This window comes from Vidua chalybeata, chromosome 7, assembly GCF_026979565.1.
Source record: "Vidua chalybeata isolate OUT-0048 chromosome 7, bVidCha1 merged haplotype, whole genome shotgun sequence".
Classification (NCBI taxonomy): domain Eukaryota; kingdom Metazoa; phylum Chordata; class Aves; order Passeriformes; family Viduidae; genus Vidua; species Vidua chalybeata.
Window position 1 is genome coordinate 31,728,685 of NC_071536.1, and position 15,603 is coordinate 31,744,287.

The 15,603-nt window shown below is 38.0% G+C and overlaps 1 protein-coding gene across 1 annotated transcript in view; it reads left to right on the forward strand.

Moving 5' to 3' along the window:
• Window positions 1-8,091, forward strand: part of SLC35F5 (solute carrier family 35 member F5) — a 29,922-nt gene extending 21,831 nt beyond the window's left edge. Inside the window, exon 17 of the mRNA XM_053947495.1 lies at window positions 410-8,091. The gene's annotated coding sequence lies outside the window, so the exon portion shown is untranslated. The remainder of the gene's footprint in view (window positions 1-409) is intronic.
• The last annotated feature ends 7,512 nt before the right edge of the window (window positions 8,092-15,603 follow it).

Here is a 15,603-nt window from a genome sequence, read left to right on the forward strand (position 1 = left end):
AAATATTGCTCATGGTAAGCGTAGGGAAAATAGACTAGAATAGCTAAAGAGTTTGCAAAATATCCCACTTTTAAGAGGAGGTTGCACAAATCTCTAAAAGGAGCATTAAATGGTTTGTCAGTACTGGCTTGGAGCATTAAAGCAGTCAGAGTTTAGAACTCTCCTAGCCCTGTGCTTCAGGGTTTTCAATAATATGTGCAGAATTACATGAGAAGTGTATTCTTATTTTCCAATGTTTTTTAAATCTAATAATGAAATTAAAAATATTCTAACCAAAACAGTAATTGTGAAGTACAAAGACATGGAGTTATTTCCTTTGTTAGTAAGATGGAAGCAAATGCTTATGGTAATTTCTCTTTTGTAATCCTGAGTTATGTACCCCTGATAATTTTTTTCTTCTTCTTCTTAGTTTAAAAATGGAATGATGCCCAGCGAAGAGACAATCTTCTGGAAAAGTCCCTAAGGAGTCATGTTTCAGTGCCTATTCTGAATTTGTAGTAAAAATAAGAAGTTTCAGTTCTTTTGAAACTCTAAACTTTTTCTCTTTCTTGCTTTCATGTGATTTTATAAATGAACAGATCTACTACATGCCTGTCACCATGGGAGTCTTAGTCCATCTGAGCAACCAACCTGCCTTATAACACTTAAGCTGGTGACATTACTTGACAAAATCAAGAAAGCAAATGCTGTTAAGTGATTTCTTTCTTTTTTTAAGTCACAATTTTGTTAAATGCTGGACAATATTATTTTTAAAAGATACTTTAAAGTGAGTTATGTAAATAAGTTTGCAGGTCATCAAGTCTTACAGGCTTTCAGATGAAAAGCTAAATAGATATGTTACCTGTAGTAGGTACAAATTAAATTTTTTATGTTGTATAAACTATTTGCATATTAATAGATGAAAATAGAAAAGTAATTTATTAAGTGCATTCCTATAATTACTAAGGCAGGATCTTTGTACGGTCCTGGAACACTACATATATAATGTCTTAGGCCATTTTGAGTAGCCTTGTAATGGCAATGGGTGCTGATGTTTAAAAATCAAAAAAAAATGCCCAACAGTTAGGAATGCTTAAAATTTCAGTGAATAGTAAAATATTTCTAATTACAATCCATTTGGTTATACATTCTTATACCATCTTGACCATTCTCAGTCCCAGTTGTCTCAGACATGAAAATTTTCAGGTGTAGCTGCCACATTGTGGAAGAGATCAAATTAATTGTGAAAGTTTTCAGTCAGTGGGTTGGCACTACACTAATCTGCTAAGCAATATGAAGAGGAAAGGTGTTTGCATTGATTTTCCTTTCCCCCCAGCTGTATTAATAAATTTATTCTAAAACTGATAATTATCTTTCTTCCACTGCAGTGTTTAATCCTTTTGAATCCGGAGAAGCTATTATAATTATATTCAGGAATATTTGAAATTAGTCAATGCCATTTTTCAGCTCCTGGCCTATAAGACACTTAGATCAAAGTTAATTTTGGCTTTTGATGGATTTGAGTTTTTTATAATGAATGTAAGATGGATTTTTAGCCAGGAGTGTTTTCTTCCACATAACAAGGTTATTAATAATGTAGGGTATTTCTACTGTCCCTCCACACAAATACAGAAGGGTTAATAGCAGAAATGCCTCTTCATATTTTGGCGCTCAGTAATGATCCTTCCAAAAGCAATTTTGGTGTTTTGGTAATAAAACTTATTATTTAAGAGGGAATGCAGGAAAGCAGCATGCTTAAGCTCTACATTTATAGAAGAATTTGAGCCAGCTGCTGGAATTAAATATAAGAATTATGTGTAGAGTAGGAAGACAAAATGAACCTGGGGCTATTCAGTTCAAGTATTTAACCTTTATCAAGTTTTTCCTTCTTGTTTTGAATACTGGATTGCACTACAAACTTTGGTGATCTGAGGCATCTCTTTAAGATGAGATAGTAAGTCCTTCTTGGACCCTAAATAAGAATTACAAAAAAAACCCAAAACCAACTACAAAAAAAATCACAAACCCAAAAGAGACAAGAAAGACAATTCAATTTCACAGTTAAATTTCCAAACCCCACAAGTAAAGAGGTTGAAAATGCAGTATGTTGAACTGATTTTATTTTGGTAGAATTTTCAGGCATTTTTTGATCAGTGGAGTTTCCTTAGGTTCTGGATTTGTCCTTCAAACTAAAGATAAATTTAGAGGATGTTTGCTTTAACTTTTTTTCAAGAAGTATTGTTAATGCCTACTCATAATAATAATAAAAAAATCTCTTTTCAGTTAATTAAATATTTCAATGAGATCCTGCAGAATATTTGATACCAGGCATTAACTCCAAATTTGAATCAGCTGGGACTTGTGGAATCAGTCAATTAAGCCTGGGAAAACTGAGTTTGCTTTCAGATGGGCAATGACAGTATTTGTAGCAAAATTTTCTATGACTGTTTTTTGCAATTGGTCATGCAAACTGGATTGGATCTGTAATGCTAAATATGCAGTTGCTATTTATATTTGCCCTTACGTTCATGGCTTAAAGTCAAAGATCATCATAGCCTCCCATGTATATGACTATTAATTTTCATTATTCATTAGTTTGAGAGGTTAAGAAAAGAATTACTTCTGTCTCTGACCCCAGGAATGTTGAAGAACATTCAGTAAATTCAAAGTCAGGGCTTTCCAAATGTTTTTCACAAAAATGTGGGATTTTTTTTAAATAAGATATGAAATATTTTTATCTTGTGGCACTAGGTAGCTTAAGCTGTGTTTTTGCATTAAATTACAGTTCTTTAAATAGTAGGAACAAAACAAGCTGTCCTTGCTGAAAGGATTTTTAAACAGTGGTGCCCCTGTAGTTACAGGAAACGTGTTACACTTTTAATTACAGAAGCTGTGACATATAACATTGTTCCTGCATTTAATAGAATGTGATGGAGTTTTTTCTACAAAACCTTGTGATTTTTAGTACAATGATATTTTATAAATATAAATGGCTGATTTGAAATGTAAATTGCATAGCTCTCTAATGGATGTTTGGTAAATGCACAAGAGATTTAGCTTTGATTCTCAGGTACCTCTGACACAGTGGAGACGTGCTGGGTTTTTCTTCCCTATGACACAACTGGAATGTGAAGGAGCTCTCTCATGAATGCTTTACCTCTGTGTGGTAGGGTATATTGTCATTGCTCTTCCTGTTTCAATTTGGGAATGGCTTCATTCTAACTTACTTCTTGTAGGAACCACATATGCTTTAGAAAAATAATGTCGAGCATTTCTTCAATTGTCACTCGACAGTTAAGGAACAGTGATTTCCCAGGCCTGCAGAATGGGGAATGAATACTATGTGTTGCTCTGTCAAACAGTTGAACTAATTCCTGTAATCCTTTGAGACAACCAACAATTTCTTCTGTGTGCAATTGAGGTTTTGGGGCTGTTTGGTTTTTATAGATGAAGGAAATTATGATAATTTGCCAAAAGCTTACAGAGCACGCCTTTGCTTTTAGGGGTTTGGTGAGTCTTGCCTAGTTTGATAAGCAGTGTGTTGCACTTCAAAGGCAGAAAAGGATTTCAGTTTTTCTGGCTGCTTTGTGTTGGGTTTCAGTCATGCTGAAAATGTGTTCCCTACAAGGGGCTGCTGCAGATGCAGTGCTGGTTCAGCAAGGGATGGAAATGCCACATCTGTCTGGAGCACATGAGTGCTCCTCAAGGCACTGAGGGCTTGCTCTTTGGCTTTCCCAGTCTTCACTGCATCCTGCTCCTTGGCTTCTGGCCTCTGGGAATGCCTGCAAGGGGTAGGGGCTGTAGGACAGGACTGGTCTGGCTGGGCTGCAGGGACTGCACATAGACTCAGAAGCAGGAGGCTGAGGCACAGCCTGGGTGCCCCTGTGGGTATTTGTGGAAATGGGGTGTTGAGCAGGGCTGTTGTTCAACCCGGGAACTGCAGATGATCCTTGGTCTATTCATGGCAGACCTCCTTGGAATGTACTAACAAAAACAGGAGGGCCTGCAAATTGCTTTTTTTGGAGTGTGCTGCATATTTTGTCATTCCTGTCACAATACTCCTGCCTAGGTACTGCTATTCACAGCTGTGATGGCTTTAAATAAGGTGGCAAAACAATTTCTTTGTAATTCTTGGTTCCATTTCTCTTAATGTTGAATGTTGTCTTTCCTATTCCCTACTGAAGATCCTCCTGTGTTAGGGAAATTGTTACTGAGCTAAACTGAGCAGGGCAAACCAGTTAAATTTTGGAGACAGGCTGAGTTTATGGACACACTTTGAATTTCTTATAGAAATAGACCTCAGAAGGGCAGAGTGTAAATGAAGTGGAGAACTGGCATGCTCAAAAATCAACAAACTGATGTTAATATCACAGTGTTGGGTTATATGGCTTAACTGTAGGATGGTACTTTGAATCAGTTTCCTTTACTTAGCATAAGTTTTGAGTTAGTTACCATTTCTGTTCTGGCTGTCACATGTATCCTGTGATTTAATAGTTATAACTCCAGTAGCATTTATGTGATTCATAAACTTTTGTTATGCATTTTTCCCTGTCTAATCCACAATTTCATTAATGTTGTATTTTGTTTTACATAATCATTTCAGGGCATGATTTCTCAGGGAAATATGGATGATACCATATGTTGTCAGAGCCAATTACTAATTCCTGCTTTTAAAATCCCTATAAACATTTCCAGGTTTCACTCAAACATTTCACATCATGTAACTTCCATGTTAAATTTCCTTAGGCTTATCAGGTAAATCATTATGAGAATGTTAAGCTCATTTAAAGATGTCAATAAAATTTACTCTGCCCAACACTTTGTTACTTTTTGGAGAAACATCCATTCTAAGGTGATGAAATGTGTGTGATTTTCTACTTAATTGTCCTCTTTGCCATAGAAATGAATAGTTACTCTGCTGATTTTGAAGCTGCACTTCTGACATGACAGTGACATTAACTTTCAGGGTTAGGCAGTGCTGTAATAATACATAATCTGATTCTAGGATAGATCAGTATAAATCTCTAACATAAATATATATTTAATTTATATCATTAAATTTTTAAGAAGTTTCATCACTTTAAGGGATATTTTGTTTGTTTTTCCACTAAAGTTACTTTGGCCAGAATGGGACCTGATCCAAAGCCCACAAGAGTCATAGACAGTATAAATAAAATAAAACTTTATTGAAAAGAACTCTGCAGTCAGGTTGACCTTTATGCCTTTGCAGTATTTCTGTCTGCAGTATGTATTTGGAGTGGTTTGCTTTAAGACCTCAGTAATATAAATGGAGGGATTTTAGTGCTGGTAAGGATGGTAAACACACTATTGTTACTGATCACAAAAGATATTTCCACATAGCCAGTATGCAGCTTAATTATTTAGAAGGTGAATTTGTCTTGCCACATGACTTTTGTTTAAAATCAGCAGCATGAGAAATATTAACCCCTGCACTTTGCTGTATGTTTCTTTTGTCCATAGTGAGAACATGTGATCATAGTCATCAGCCTTGAGCATCAGCTTCCTCTTGATGATTTCTGCTTTGACATTTCCATTTCCATGCCCTGTTGCATTCATTGCAAAGTGAATTTCCTCTCTAGCTAAAGCCAGTGTAATTGTATTTTGACTGCCCTAGTCCTCTGTGGTGTTAAAAATCTGACATAAAATGTAAATCTAACATGTAATGTGACTACTTAGAGATCTGTGTTCTCACTCTTGTCATTACATCTGGTGTTAGTAGGTAACCAGACTTTTTCTGGATATGTTTGTTGTGATGTGGAATGCATCTAGAATTCCATCTGACTTTCACTTCCTACTTTTAAAAAGCATAAAGGGCTTTTCTCTGAGGATTTTTGTAGAAAGCAGTTGTTTAGTTCTACAAATTCAGAGTCCTTTAACTGCATCTCAATTTATGAAGTTGCATCCAATATTCCCTTTCTTTTATTAATGAACTTCTTAAGGTTTTTTCAGGAGAGGTGCACAAATTTTCGTTATGTTCCACAGAAGAAATATGACTGGATACTGAAATGGCCTCAGAAATAAAAATTCAGGGCTGTTTATTTTACAGTTCTTCACATATGTTCCTGATTTTTTTACCCACATTTTTTTTAAGAAACTCAACCAAATAAAAACAATGAAACCCCCATACTTATCAAGCTGAGGGAAATTAGCCATTTAGCACAGACCTAAATTTATTTTATGCAAATTATTATATTTTTATCAATGATACCAGTCAATGTGTTACTGATGTGGCCAGTCAACAAGTCTTCCTTGTCTGTGTCACAGGTGATGCTTCTCTTCTACCAAAATCTGACCTCTTGCATACCAGTTAAGTTGGTTCTACTGCCAGAATGAGTAATTTCTAAAACATTTTAGAATCTACTTTTTCCTCTAGCTAGGGGAACAGCAGGGGCTTTCCAACCGATGTCACTTTCCTATTGAAGAAGAAGAAAAAAAAATACTAAAAAAAATTAAGATAGAAATGTTAATTGAAAATCAAGAATATTAGTAGGAAAGTAGGAAGCATATGCTGTAAAATCATTGGGGTCATTTCTTGCATAGCCCAATTCTAGGTAGGAAGTGCTTGGCCAGTACTTTATTGGATTGGTCTGTGGTTGGGTATTTTAAATAATCATTTCATATTGAAGCTGAAGGCTTAAATTAAGCCCTGTGATTGTTTAAAAAAAAAAAATCATGGAAAAAATTATAATTGGAGACTTAAGAGGTACTTTTTGTTTGTGGTTTGGTCTTTTTGAAGTCCATCCAATGCAGTTACAAAGGAATGCTCTGTCAATTGGCACCCATGAGAGGCTGTTTACACAAGGCTACATGGAAAGTACAGCCAGGTGTGCAGTTGACATTACCTGAATGGAATTAGAGAAATGTACTAAGTATGAGGTACAACTTCAGCATTGTAGAGCTGAAGGGGCATTTGTAATGATTTAAAATTTGTGTAAAGTCTCTTTGGAGTAGATATTAGTAAAACAAAATTGTTTTTGAAACCTTGAGTTTGAAACCCTTAAAACCTGAGTGCATTAAAACCAGTGCACAAAACCAGTCATAGTTGGTGGTTGTTCTGGTGTTGCATTTTGTACTGAGTTTCAGGGAATTCTCAGTTACACTTTTAAAGTGGAAGCTGCTTTAACTGAAGAGCTTTCACCTGAAGAAAACTTTTTTTGTCCCTGAAGTCTGTACAGTTTGCTGATAATTCAGATGTTCCGGGAGCACAGCAAGTTCCAGATATCCAAGTATCCTCTATGAAACATCTTTATGCATCATCTTTTAACCATTTTCTGTAGTGAAAGCAGAACGTGAATTGCTGATGTGTATTGCATTTGCACTTGAAAACCTGATTTCAGAGTGTGTTAAACCTTGATCTATTTTTGATAAAAAAGAAATGTAGCATTTTAATCTAATTTCCATTTAATGGCAAGGATATTCATGCAGAGAAAAACATATATCAGGGTTTGATGCAGTGATTTTTAAGCCAAGAAAACAGCAGGATGGCAGTAGTAAATCTGAAATGGAGATGCATATCTCTTGAGAAACTCTGGTTTCCTCCTGCCCTCTTTATAGCAAATTGTGTCTCCATTATTCCAGGATAATACAGCTGAAGCAAGAACCAGAGCTTTTACCCTTTGTTCTCTAGAAGTGAACACGGGCTTTTGCCTGGGGTGTCTTTGTCCTGTCACTTCATTTTCTGATGGGTGGTCAGTTAAATAAAAAATAGAGAATAAGTATTTTTAATTAAAATCAGATTTAAGCTATTAATTATTTTGAAATTCTCTATATTAGTAGAGATCTAATGAATGGAAATTGAAGTCCTATATTGCAAATACTGAACAGTGCTTATATATTTTTAACAAAACCATATATATATATGAATATTTGAAACATGCATGAAGATGGAAATTGGAAGATTGTTTTTATGTTAAAAGGTTTATAAATTGAAATTCTTAATATTCAGTACCAAAACCCTATAAAAGGGCTAATAAAAAAGAAAATGTAATGTATTCTGATTAACAGCCTGTGTAATACAATCAATGGGTGTGATGTTTTTGTTCTGTATTATATTTATTATATGTAAGTAAACAATAAAGATTATAAATCTTATTTTCTTAACAGGAGTTGGTATTTGGTTGGGGTTACTGCTTAACATGTTTTATATCATCAGTTAAGGAAAAAATGGTCACTAGGGGGTTAAAAGTTAAGTTTTGGGATGTCTTGTGTTACCTGAATTCAGCCGGGATGTGGAAGGCTGTAATTTGGTGTCAGCTTGGTGTGAGTGCAGGTTTTGGCTGGGGCAGGGTTGATGTTCTTCCCCGTGGCTGGTTTGGGCTGTTTGGGTCTGTGCCGAGCAGGGGGTGATAATGCAGAGATGTTTCTGCTGCTGCTGGTGAGGGGGGCTCGCACAGAGCCGAGGCCTTGCTGCTTTTCCTGCTGCCACTCTGGGGAGGAGTTTGGGGGGCACGGCAGGGGTCACATACGGGAAGGGGGACCCGGGCTGACCAGGGGACATTCTGGACCATGGGACAGTGTGCTCAGTACCTAAAGTGGGGGAGGAAGTGTGGATACACAACATACATACACACTTGTGTAGAGACAATAACGGCGGCTTCTTCATTGCAAGTTGTTCTGAAGTTTTTATACCCTTAAAGTGTGATCTTAAGTCATTAGTTACATCAAAACATTATATTATATTCATTGGACAAAGCAATAGTTTATTGTATTTTATTGGAATAAAGTAATTAAGGTCAATAATTAATTGGTAAGAATTTACAAGAAATTAAGTCATGTACACTGCTCACTAAGGCACGTATCTTCTAACTGCCAGTATCTTTTATGTATCTGTTTTATCAGTTTCCTCGCTAATGGCTTTGCTTTCTTCTTTGTTATAAACTGGTATTTTATCAATTTCTTCTTCTGCTAACTCAGTTTGGCTTGCAGATTAGCCGTTAAACCCATCTGTAGGAAGGAAGAAGAGGGGACACTGGGAGTGATGGTGTCTGTCCTCCCGAGTCCCCATTGCGCTGGCAGGGCGCTGCTCTCCTGGGGATGGCTGAACTCCTGCTCGGCAGTGGGAGCAGGGAATTCAGCCTCGGTTTGTGCTTGCGGCCACACTTGGCTTTCCCAGTTTACCTGCCTTTATCCCAGCCCGCGGGACTTCTCGCTTTTACCTCCCCTTCCTCCCCGATGCCGCTGCTGGGGCTGCGTGGGGCTGGGTTGTTCGCCGGGGTTAAAGCACCACAGTCGGGTCATGGACGCGGTCAGACACGGATTTTTGCCGTGTCTCGGCGGCCGCGGGTGGTTTTTATTTGCGAGCACCTGAATGGCAAAGCGCGCCCGGCCTGTGAGCAGCAGGGGGAGCTCCGGCCGTGCCCATCCCGCGGCTCCGGCTCAGCAATTATTGTGTAAGTGGTGAAAAGATAATTAATTTACCTGTTTATCATCCCTGATTCCCGCAGTTAACCAGGGCTAGACATTGACCTTTCTTCTTGCAGCTGAACTTTCAGCGTCTTTAATAATTAAAACCTCGGGGGTGATAGGCATTTACCGAAATACTTCATCAAAAAGAAAAAAAAAATTCCACCATAGGCTTTTCTGAGTTTTCTGTATTAACTACAGCTGAATTATTTTTTACCGAGATCCTAAATATTACTGCACAGCTACAGCGAGAAGCAGCTTTTTACACTAAAACAAGGGGATACTTGCTTTGCCACTAACTAATTAAGGAGTTAATCTCATATTCCCTGACAAGGAATTCTGGAGCTCAAATAAAGAATTTGAAGCTACTTAAAAAGTTTCTATATACTTTCAAAGGCAAGTTGGTAATAACAATCCTGTTCTTTTTCTAGTGTCCTAACTAGAATCCCAGTCATTGTGTGATTCCTCCCTTTTAAGTCGTAGAGATAAAGTAAAATGTGGAATAATTTTTGGCAGATTCTGCCAAAAAAACCATAAAAGCCTAAAATGCATCACTTCCTTCGGCTCTGTCAGTACTTGATGAGTTGTGCTGAGGGGACAGCTGGCTATATAAATGGCTGTGACAGAGCCACAGAGAGTAGGTTTTGCAGTGTAGGCTTTGACAGAGATGTGGGGGGACCCAGGAAGAGTTCCTGGGGAAACAACTGAGGTCAGAACTTGTTTTGTGTTTGTTTTTTTTATTTTGTGGGTATTTGTTCGTTTGTTTTTCCTTATCCACAGTGTGAATCGATGTATTGTTATTCTGTTAGGCTGTTAAGATCTAAACTGTGCACTGTGATATCCTGACACCCGGTACTTTTCTGTATACAAAGGAATCAGTTAGTGCAGGCTCTCTGGATTGCTTTCAGTCTTTAGGATGTAATTTGTTGACACATTATCTTATTCTACTCTATATGCTCTTCAGTTTTAGGAGGCACACTTCATACATGAAACTGCCACTTGACAGAAGCTCAGTGTCACTTGCTACAAGGTGAGGTTTAAAGCTTCTGAGAAGGGTGATTTAATCCCCATTTTCAGACTTCTTTTTCTATCAACAGTATGCATGTGGGAGACGTTCTTGGGTTTTATTTATACCTGCAACCCAAGTATATTCCATTTATATTGATTTTTAAAAACTTGGACAAAACCGAAGGTTTCCAAAGAAACAATAGTTTACTATTTCAATGTGAACACTTCTTCCTCTTTTCCCCTCCTTTCCCCCTCCTCTTGCCCCCAGACACTACTTCAAGATCATGTGAAAGAAAAGCCAGTTCTAGTTTGTGGCTTTGCAAGCTTTCAGGACTTTTTTTTGGCAATATTACCTAATGTGTTATAATTTGCTGGGAGATGAAATTCTTCATATCATAAAGATTCCTTAATTATCTAAATAGGCTTTTCTTTGTGGGAATCTTCCAGTGTTGGGGCATTTTCTAGGCTTCTTTGATTTAACTGCTGGGTCCTGCTGCTAATGGTGATAGAAAACTCATGATTACACTGCAGAGTGTGCATTTACACAACGCTAGAGAAGCTGCATAAACATAAAGGAACATTCTGCCTATCTGTAACAGTGTTCCCACTTAGAAAGAAGCTCATCTGCCAGTAGATCGCCTTTTTTTTTTTTTTAATCCCTTTGGAAGGAAAAAAAAATTAGTTATAAACAGATGGCTCTTGTGACAGTGGTGTTGCAGGCAAACAGGAAAGTGCTGCCCCATGAGAGGTTTCTGACCATGGGACATGTGGTGGTCTTAGAGCAAAGGGAGATAAAGAGGAAATCTGATGCAAGGACCATGATGGATGGAGTTGGGTCTCGTGCACACCTCTCCCCAAGTCCTCCTTGCCTTTTTATTTGTTTCCCTGCTCACAAAGCAATGTACAGAAGACACTTTTCATTAATTGAGAGGTGTCATTAGTTCATAGTATAAATATTTAAAAATATTATGGACACGTGTTAGTAATTTAACACATGTCTTTTGTTAAGAACACATTTTGACAAAAATACTGAGGCTGACTTCTACCTCCCCTTTCCCTGTTAGGTAAAAGCTGATACAGCTCCATCTGTCACTCTTTTGCATGTGATGTTTTCCCCAGTGCTTAAAAATGGAGTTGGATTCATTACTCTTCCTACAGGAATGTGTTGGCCATAGTGAGTTTCAAGTGTAGGAAGACAAGCTCCTGGAAAATGTTTTCCTAGGGTAAAACAGAGTCTCACTGAAATATTTTTTCTCAAGGAAATGGTGATGGACTAAGCCAGTGTCCTCTCTGAGATGCAAAGGAACAATCAGGACCAGCCTAACCTAGAGAAGAAAAGAACAAAGGGATGATCTGTCAGGAGCTGATGGAGAGCCATGGAAGGGAATGAGCAAGACCTTGGAGTTAGATGCATAATGAATTTCCAGTAAATGAGGTATACCTGAGCTCTTGCAAAAGGAGTCAGCCCAAGCTGAAATGATTCCTCTCCTTGTCTGCTCCTTTTGTACTCAAGGGTAGGGTAAGATGGTGAGTTCTTGTTAAAGCTTCAAGACAGAGCAATTTTGTGAGAGTCTCAACTGTTCTGTGAATAGTGGATGAATCACCTTCAGATTGCCATGGATTAAAAGTTTCAAAACACTCAAAAACTGAAGTGTTTCATTATTTTAAAAAACACTAATTTACTTTTAGGGGTCTAAACGATATAAGGGTTTGGTGACACATCAAGTCTGTCATGAAATAATAGTAATGTCATATTGGCACCCTGACAAAGTAATTCCTCAAAACACTTAGTTAATGCTTTTAATGATCTATCTCTGCTTTCTGGCTCTGGTCTGCCATTATACTTGCCAACCTCCCTTTGCAGATGATTTCTAAAACTGACACATTTATGTCTCCCTTTATAAAGTCTTCATTTTTTTTTCCCTTCCCCCTCCACCCAGGTTTAAAAAAAGACAGTTCAATTCTAAATTGTTTGGAAAATTGGCAGCAGAGTCACCCTAGCAGTATAGCAATGAGGCACAAGTACAGAGGAGTTGAGAATCCTAGTTTTGTGAGTTTCTCCTCATGTACCAGACTATTTAAATCTGAAGTATATGTTGGCCTTTAAGTGAATCTTCTAGAGAACTCTTTAGCAAAGCTGCTTGTTCCACATAACAATATTTTGTTATATGTTTAGAAAACACTGTGCTTCTTGTTTGGATTGGTTTTTCAGGAGAGGATGATAGTTTCAAGGTAAAGATTGCTGGGTGTAAACTCAAAACAGAATGAACTCATAGAGAAACTCCAGACTCCTACAGTCAATTCCAGAGTGTCCTTCTGAATTTGACCTGTTCCAAGGACCCAGTCTTTTATGTTCTGCTTTGAGTGTTGTGAGTAGACACAATACTGATTCTACTTGGGAAAGTTCCCTCACCTACCAGTGGTTTGGGTTTTCCCCTTCCTAAAATCATGGTAATGATTACAATTTCTTTTTAGGCGGTGAAAACAAGACAACAAATTGTTGGCATATTTGCTTCAGGGCCTGGGCAGAAAGCTGTAGTTCCCATTAAGAACTACAGCTCCTATTAAGAACTACTGCCTCAGTTCTTAAGGAAGCAATAGTACAGCTTTCAGCCCAGGCCCTGCAGCAATTATTGCCATCTTGTCTCTCATATTCCCTTAAATCTCCCTAATTCCTCCTGCCCTGCCTGACCTGTGCCACTTGAGCAGTCAGTTCACTTCCCAAAGTCCTTAATCAGTCCCCACTAGAGGTGCCAGCATTGAGAGATCAGTGCTGGGCCAGGACCTTTATTGTGGGTGCCACCAGACAAACACCAATGAAGGTGAGCTATTTGTTACATTTTTAGAGGAAGTCTTTTAGCTGTCTGAAAAGAGAGTGGGGATTGCTCCAAACACCTAAAAATCTTTTTTCTTTAATGTAACAAATGTCAGTTTACCTCGACTGCTGCTGCCGCAGAAGCTGTGCCTGTATCAAAGGGTGCAGAGCTATCATAATGGAGATGTAGAAATGTTAGAAACTGTGGCTGAGATTCTCTGTTTGAGGAATGGTCCCAATCTCGCCAAAATTCACATCTGTGGGAGACCAGGGAAAGCCAAGAAGGAGAGAGGAGTAGGAAGAGAGGTAAATAGGGTGAAGGCTGTGCAAGTCCTCTCCCTCCATCTTCAATTCTGCCCCTTAAGGTAGTTATCAGTAATTCCCAGAACTCTGGAAGATCAAACCTTTTCCATGTTTGTTGTTCTCTTAGCTATTCCTTTCAGCAGTGAAATAATTTTTATATTCAGTCCCCTTAGACCAGATATACCTTGCAGCATTGAAACACCCAAGAGATGTTTGCATATTTATTTTTCTGTCTTAGAAAAACCTGTACATAGTGAAAAACGTTTTGAAAACATCCTGCTGGAGATAATTTCATCACTTTCTACCCACAATCTATTGAGTCTGAACATTTACTTCCTCTGAGCCACCTTGCTGCCTCTAAACCTATTCATGGACCTCTAAAAATGTTTTTCCTGCATTCTGCAAATCACCAAACTCAAGTTAGGTAGGAGAAATTCTTCTACTGGTAAATGGACTCTGCTGGTTAGTGGTACTCCGGTGTGCTTTTTGTTTGGTTTTTAATCACATGAATCACATGGTACTCCCACAAACCTACTGTGTTTTGCTTTTTCCCATCTTTATATGCACCAAGTTACTCCTTGGAGATAGTCTGGCTTCCAAAAATGGGGAGTTTGAAATGTACGTCTTTTACAAAAAGTATACGTACTCACATGTGAATTGTTACCCTCTGAAGAAACATCTAAAAAATTACCCCTCGCCCACATGTTCACTGTCCCACTGAGCTGAGGTTTCTCTGTGCTTTATGGGCTTTAAATAAAGGGTGTCCCGTTCCCTTCTAAATTTGCTGCTGTATTGGAAGGGTTTTTTACCGTCCTTTGCAGACAAAGCAGCCTTTTGGAGAATTCAGGAGAGCTGAAACATCTCAGCAGGTGTGGTGTGAAACTGGGCTTGCTGTGAACACTGACTTGCAACTTTTTGCTCAGAGGCTTCCCACGGAGTCTCTGTTCAGATGAACAAAATCCCACTTCTGAGACTGTTACAGGCTGGATCATCAACTGGGAGTCAAAGGTATGGCCCAATTTATTTGGATGTAGCTGTGCTAATTTACATAAATGAAAAAATCTGATTTTAATGGATAATCTGCAGTTAATCCCTACACTGGATAAATAACTGTCTCTAAATGCAGTCCTTGGGGTGCTTATTTTCTGTTTAATTGATTTTTAAACTTTTCTGTAGATTTTTTGGTAGCAAATTGAAATGTATGTGACTAGAAGAAACAGATACACCTGAGGCTTGTTACAGTAGAAGTGAGAGTAGGAACAACAGAAATGTCTTGCTCCTTGCTGATTGCATGAGCCAACGTGGATCATGTGAACAAATTCTTTATATTTGTCCATCACCCTAAGAGCATTGCAGAGTTTTATATTTTGTCTTTCCATTTCTCTCTTAGTTACTGCTGCAGTTCTTATCTGCACTATACTTGGAATGGAGTTTTTTAATATTATTTCCCAAAATTGTTTGGTTTTGGAATTATATTAACGTTATTACTAATAGTGATTAAAGCACAGATCTTGGGGTTAGTGATTTCGTGGCTATGTGCTGGTTATAAATTTCTGGATGGGGTTTAACAAATTGTGCCAAGAGAACAGAAAGGTAGACTGTCCTTGACCCTTAATAATGTTGATTTTCCTGAAGAGAGTTCTAGTCTCTAGTCTTGTCACTAGTCTTGATCCTTTTGCAAAGTACCTCCTTGCTGCAATTTTCTGTCTGCAAAACACCCTTTTAAGAATCAGTTATGTACACTGCAATAATTATTTACTCTTAATTAGTGTGATAGTTTTATTCATGGCTTCCTTTACTGGTCATCTGTTCTGCTATTTCAAATCCAGGTCTGGCAAAATTTCTTTGCCTGCAGTTGCTTGAGAGGAAGATTATACAACTAATTGAACTGCCTGGCTGTGGTCCATGGCCTGTAAGTGTCCACCTTGCTCAAACAGCTGTATAGAATTTTCCAGACCAGCAGGCAGGTCTGGCATGCAGAGTCAAGCTTTATTCACCCAGTATGATTATCACTCATCCCAAGCGAAAGGAAGGTGAAGACACCTTCTTGTGAAGCATGCTTCAAGAATTAGGAA